We start from the raw sequence: 6,702 nt of genomic DNA on the forward strand, positions 1-6,702 counted from the left end.
TTTAGATTTGACTCTGTTTTAACTTCACAAGCTTCCCAAATGATAGAAAGGAAAAAAATATTGGTTATGTTCAGATTTGTTGTGATCCATGCAACTCAGCTCTGTTATCTCCAACATACACTATTCTGGCTCACTTTTTATATGACATTTCACTGGGCAAAGGTAATGTATATGTTTGAGGATCTAGACCAACAAGTATTTCCATTCCATCACTGTGAAAATGAAAAAAAAAAATAAAAAAATAAAATTAAAATAAATCTCTCAGCCAGTACAACCAATCAGGCATGTGTTTATTAACCATTTGGTGCAAAAATTGTCCTTTCAGCCATCAAGGTACTTCTTATGGCTTTTAAATCAGATAAGACTCCAGTCATATCTGGTGACATGAGGGTGTAAATGTTTGAGCTGAGCTGCCAATAAGAATGCAAGTTAGAAACTGGGTTTTACTGTAGTTTGCCTACCAGCCTGGCATCGGGGGTGAATAACGCCATCATCTACCCGCTGCGCCGAGTTCTGGCCCATCTGGAGAATCCTGGAAGCACAGTGACGATCATGTTCTTTGATTTCTCCAGTGCGTTCAACACCACCCAACCAGAACTCCTGAAGGACAAGGTGGAGCGGTGAGGAGTGGACCACCACCTGCCCCAGTGGATACCGGCTTACCTCACAGGTCGACCGCAGTGTGTGAGGACACTGGGCTGTGGTTCTGACAAGCTGAGCGGCAGTAAAGGAGCACCGCCGGGAACTGTGCTGGCATTGTTTCTGTTCAGCCTCTACACTGCGGACTTCTCCATCAGCTCACAAGGCTGCCACCTTACAGAAGTTCTCTGATGACTTTGCAGTAGTCGGTCTCATCACAGAGGGGGACGGATCTGAGTACAGACAATGGATCCAGAGCTTTGTAGGCTGGTGCCAGCAGAACCACCTCAGGTTCAATGCAGGGAAAAATTAAGAACTGGTGGTGGACTTTGACAGACTGACCTCACTGACACAGGTGACCATCCAGAGAACTGATGTGGAGATAGTGGACTCTTATAAGAACCTGGGTGTTCACCTGAACCATAAACTGGACTGGACTCATAATACTGATGCTCTTTGGAGGAAAGGTCAGAGCAGACTCTACCTGCTGAGGAGGATGAGGTCTTTTGGAGTGCAGGGGCGCTCCCGAAGACCTTCTTTAACTCTGTGGTGGCATCAGCCATCTTCTACGGTGTGGTCATTAGAGCAGCAGCTTAACTGTAGCTGAGAGGAAGCGGCCGGACCAGCTCATTAGGAGGGCCAGCTCTGTCCAGGGATGCCCCCCTGAACCCAGTGCAGGTGGTGGGAGACAGCAGGACTGTAAGGAAAATCACATCACTGATGGGCAATGTCTCTCACCCCATGCATGGCGCTGTAGCACAGCTGGAGAGCTCTTTCTGTGGCAGACAGGAGCGCTTCCGTCGATCGCTCCGCCCTGCTGCAGACAGACTTTATAATCTCGGCTGCTCCCAACAGACATAATGACTGTTTACTTCATACTAATCGTTGCATAGGTTCTGATCCAATCCTTAAGTGTTTACACTGTCCCTAGTTGCTAAGGTAACTCACACATACCTGAGCTACTTCGGGATGCTGCTACACTTTCATGCACATTGCATATCGTGATATTGTGTGTTTATTTAAATAGGTTGGAATCTTTTCCACCATTAAAAAAAATATTTCACACTGGTCAGTATTTATTTACTCCGGTATTTACTTTTTATCTTCCACTCTTAGTGTTTCTTTGGAGCTGTCACGCCCAAATTTCCCCACTGCGGGACAATAAAGGAATTCTTATCTTATCTTATCTACCAACGCTGCACTGAAACCGCAATGGCAGTATTTTTCTTTGGGAAGGTTTTTCTTTTGCAACAGGAGTCTTTGGATTATGATGAACAATAACTTCTGAACATATCAATTTCAAAAGAGTTAAACACTAAATCAGTTGAGCTAAATTCTATTAAATAATCCATTTTTAATCTCAAAGTTAATTTAAATGTAACTCTCGCTATCAGTTTCTTCAACAGGTCATTATAGATGGTTGGGTCTCTGTAAAGGTGGGATAAACGCTTACATTTCAACAAGAAAACCTGAAGGGTACTGGGGTGAAATAAGTTAAGCAATTCAGTTCAGTTCAGTTCAGTTTGTTTATACATATAGCGCTAATTCACAACACAAGTCATCTCAAGGCACTTCATAAAGGTCCATTTTATCAAATCATACAGACAGATTGGTCAAAAAGTTTTCTGTCTAAGGAAGCACAGCAGATTGCCCTGAGCCGTTGACGTGCAGCATTCACTGCTCCTGCATGAGCATGTAGCAACGGTGACCTGCATTGTGTCCTTGACTTCGCAGCAATCTCTCATACCAAACATGCACGCGGCGACAGTGAAGAGGAAAACTCCCCTTTAACAGGAAGAAACCTCTTGCAGAACCAGGCTCAGTGTGAACGGCTATCTGCTTCAACCAACTGGGTGTTTGAGAAGACAGAGTAGAGACATAAAAAAGAACAAAAAGGGCTGATCCTGGAGTACATGTGAGAGAAAGATAAACGATAAAAGGCTATTCTGACTGACAGTTTCCTCTCCAAACACAAAGTAAAACCTGCCCAACAAAAAAAAAAAAAGCAGCCCAAATCTCAACTCTTGCTGAACTCATGTTATAAGCATGGAACTATTACACACATAATAAAGAACACGCCCTCAGGTAATCAAATGACCCACACACAAACATCACACTCCCAATCATGTTTTCAAAGCAACACAAACAACGTTTTCAATAACCTATATATATATATATATATATATATATATATATATATATATATATATATATATATATATATATATATGAGTTGTGAATATAAGACACATTTATTTCTCTCACACAGTATAGATCATTTCTCTTTTACAAACTGTGATCCTCATCAAATTTTGGGTTACAGCAGCTACACTAACCCAAAAAAGGAAACCATTGTCCCTTTTAACCATCTAGTTTTTGAGCACTGGCCTTCACGCGCCAGCTCCTTGGAGCCTTTCCTCCTCTAAGACTAAACAGTCAGCCATGATAATACGCATCTACAACACTGTTAGAGATGGTGAAGAAGATAAACTGAGGTTTATTCAACACAAAGACACCTTTCATTTTCATTTTGTGCTGCCAAGTCTTTGTGAGGCAATAGCTGGAAAACTGCTGTTGTATTTCCCAAGTGTGATGGAAACATCTAAAATTGCTGCGCAACAAAGGAACCCCCCCCCCACCCCCAAGAAGTACATAGAAATATATTATATTCTTCAAAACATCAAATAGACATCATCTGTTTTATGTTAAACTTGAAAAATAATAATGTGTCTAGGTCTTAAAAAGGAATCCGTGAAAAGTATGTCTTTTTAAAACTTCAAATACACACAAAAAAAAATCACTCATGGTTGCTTTTTAAGGTCTAGTTTTTCTTGATGTAGATTGTGTTTCTGTCTCGTTTGCGCTGCGCCTGGCTGATGACGACCTGTTGAGCTTCTGGTTCGCTGTCTTCACCTTTGACACTCATTACTGGAGATGCTGTTTACCCAAAAATATCCACCCCTCACAAATAATCTCATGCAGCCTTTTATTCCCTAATTTAGTACTTTCCATACAATTCATGTTCACAACACAGCTTGCAGTAACCGGTTCTGTGTATTCTGTATTGAAGTATTTCCCTGCTAGTTGCAAGCCTTTCTAAACAAATCTGTGTGACCATAAACGTCCTTGTGAGAATTTCTGTTTAAGCAGGAAAACGGCTCTGAATCAATTGCAGGAAACAAGAAGGGCATCACTTTCTTGTTTCTCTTTACAGTGGGAAAGAAAACGTTGTGTTACTCTGGTAAAATGTTGCCCCCCAGTGTACACGGGGTTAATAACAGTTTGGTAAAAAGGACCACTGTTGCATCCATCCCTCAAATCACACCCTTGCTGCTGAGAAAAAACACATCGCCGCCCGTCTTGAAGGGCAGCGCAGGAAGATTATTTACAGAAAACAGTTTGTTGCTGACCATCAGATCATATCCCAAACCATTTGCAAAGATGTGACTTTTTAAAACAGGAAAAATAAATGTTGGATGACTAATTTTGCATTAACGGTGCCTCAAAATAAAAAATAGCTGTTAAGTGGGGGGAAAAAAAGTGTGAATTTCCTTTTTCACCTTGTACTCGACTAGTTCAGCGTTTGGCAGAATAAAGAAAGCACAACGAGCTGGACAGGAGCACTTGTTTTGTTTCAGCGTGAGTGGTGCCTACCTGAAGAGCAGGCTGTAATTGTGTTAGACAATGTTGTTTAGTTAGTTTTTTTTTAATTTTCCTTTTCATCTGAGAACACAGCATGTCTGATGGCTGAGGGACTGAGCCAGACAAACTGAAAAGCTCTTACAACGTTACCAAAAACCTTCCTCCCATAGCCACGCAGCACCTTGCAAAAACTCCCATGCCTCTTGTCAGATTGCAGCCACAGACCTAATTGTGTTTTGTTGGGCTTTCCTGTGATATCCTGTGGGTGGTGGTGGGTCTTTCTGCATGCAAGCTCTGTGCACAGAGACCTTCCTGCTGCATGGCAACAGCGCTAACAGAGCAGACCGTTTCCTGTCGTAGTTCAACACAAATTAGCACATAAGCGTGACCTGAAATGACAAATACGCGTCAGACATAAAGTTCTGGGGAAGTTTAAAGCAGCGAGAGGTCATGAGCTGGAGCTGCAGAGATGCAAAGCTCAGGTGGGAGAACCTGTCAATCAGGTGAGTTGTGGACTCTGCAAATACGGCCTTAGAAGATGAGGGACAAAAGGGGGGAGACCTTGTTAAAAGAAAGTCATTCATTGTGTTTCCACAAACTATATAGGGGATATAGCAAACATTGAAGGTGTTCGGTTCAGATGAGACTGCAACTTTCTGGCACATGTGGGAAAACGTGTGGCTGTGGATTAAAACTAACATCATGCTGTGGAGACTTTTCTCTTCTGGTCAGAGCTGACGGGGAGATAAAGGTAGATAAACACACGGCAAGCCTGGAAGGAAACCTGTTAGAGGTTACGAAAGACTTGACTCTTTTGGTGTGGTTCACTATCCAGCGGGACGACACTAATCATACAGCCACAGCTACCACAGAATGCCACTCTCCATCCAGTCTGATGGGTAATTAATTATATTCTCTGCATGTGCAGAGCCGCTGCAGACATAGCCTTTACCAAAAGGCTTGCAGCTAATTGCATTGAAGTTTGGCTCTAAAGAATTGATCCAGAAGCTGAATTGCAAAGACACACCCATGATTTTTTATTTTTTTTAACTTGTATTTTTCTTTCACTTTACTGTTATGCAGTACTTTATGTTAGTCTATCAAATACAATTTAGATTGAAGACGCTGAAGTTTGTAGTCATGACAAAATGAGAATGATTTCAAGGGGTGTGAAAACTTTTACAAGTTGCTGTAAACAAGTTCTTTGTCTCCACAAACACAATTTAATTGGGTAACCTCACGACTCGCCAAGATGCCTGAGATGAATGGATACGGAACATAAATGATCACATTTTTAAATTAATTAGCAATTTCTTTCTTTGAATTTCAGCTTCAGTCCGAGTCAAAGCGGCACTAATTTGTCACTTTTGTAACTATAACTATAACTGTAACTATAGACGAGTCACACACATGCTCGTATTTACAGTTTTGTAAATTCTCTTTATTTTTAAAATGTGTTATAAACCTATGTGCATGACACGAAATGTAACAAATGTCATTCACTATGCTATACATTAACAGTTATAACAGTTATAATAACAGCAGAAACGTGTGCTGAGCCGTTTATTCCCATTTTACTTAAATTTTGATTTAGGGGCTTAAAAAATTATGTAATTTTCATAATTTGATATTATTCTAACATTTACCCTAACAAGAGGCTTCTATCAGTGTTATTTATTTATTTCAGAGTTATGCTGAGGCAATGCTGGCATGCATACATCAGATGTCTTTATGTAAATTCACCAGTAGATGGAACCAAACAGCCACCACAAAAAAAAAAGCAACAACACGCCTCACAAAGATAAATGATGCTCTGGAAAAGGCAATCTATACTCTGCATGTGTTTGCTGGCACATCAAGCACTTGAGCTTATGTAGATCCTGCATTTAATAAGCGACTCAGACGCAGGTGGAACACATCCTTACGCTTAAACATCTTTTCTTCTTAGCACATTTTTATGAGGTGTTTCTTTCACAGCATCTGCTGTCTTGCAGGCTGTCTACAACACCACATGCTGGCGAGCGATAAAAAGAAGGCTGAATGATTTCCTCTGCCTCAAAGCAAGATTTCTTTTCCTCTTTGATTTTATTCCCTCTCTTCAAGATAAAGTACTCCCAACACAGAGAAGCAGTGGATAAAGATTTAATCTCTTTCCTGATGAATGACCCTCTGCGTCTCTGACAGCAGGTGCTGAGGCAGACTGCTCTGCTACGAGAGGAAACAGTGAGACGTTTCTGTGAATCGTTTAGCTTTTCTTTTTTCTTTATTTCTGCCAAACGTGGCTGCGGTGCAGACGGCCGACCCAGTTTGGGAAACTTCTGCTGAGTGGAGATATTTGATAACCTGTGCAGATAAGATAAAAGTCCAAGTCATCTAAGGTTCACCGTTCATGTGTCATGGTGGGACAGATTCATCAAGCCC

This window comes from Fundulus heteroclitus, chromosome 20, assembly GCF_011125445.2.
Source record: "Fundulus heteroclitus isolate FHET01 chromosome 20, MU-UCD_Fhet_4.1, whole genome shotgun sequence".
Lineage (NCBI taxonomy): Eukaryota > Metazoa > Chordata > Actinopteri > Cyprinodontiformes > Fundulidae > Fundulus > Fundulus heteroclitus.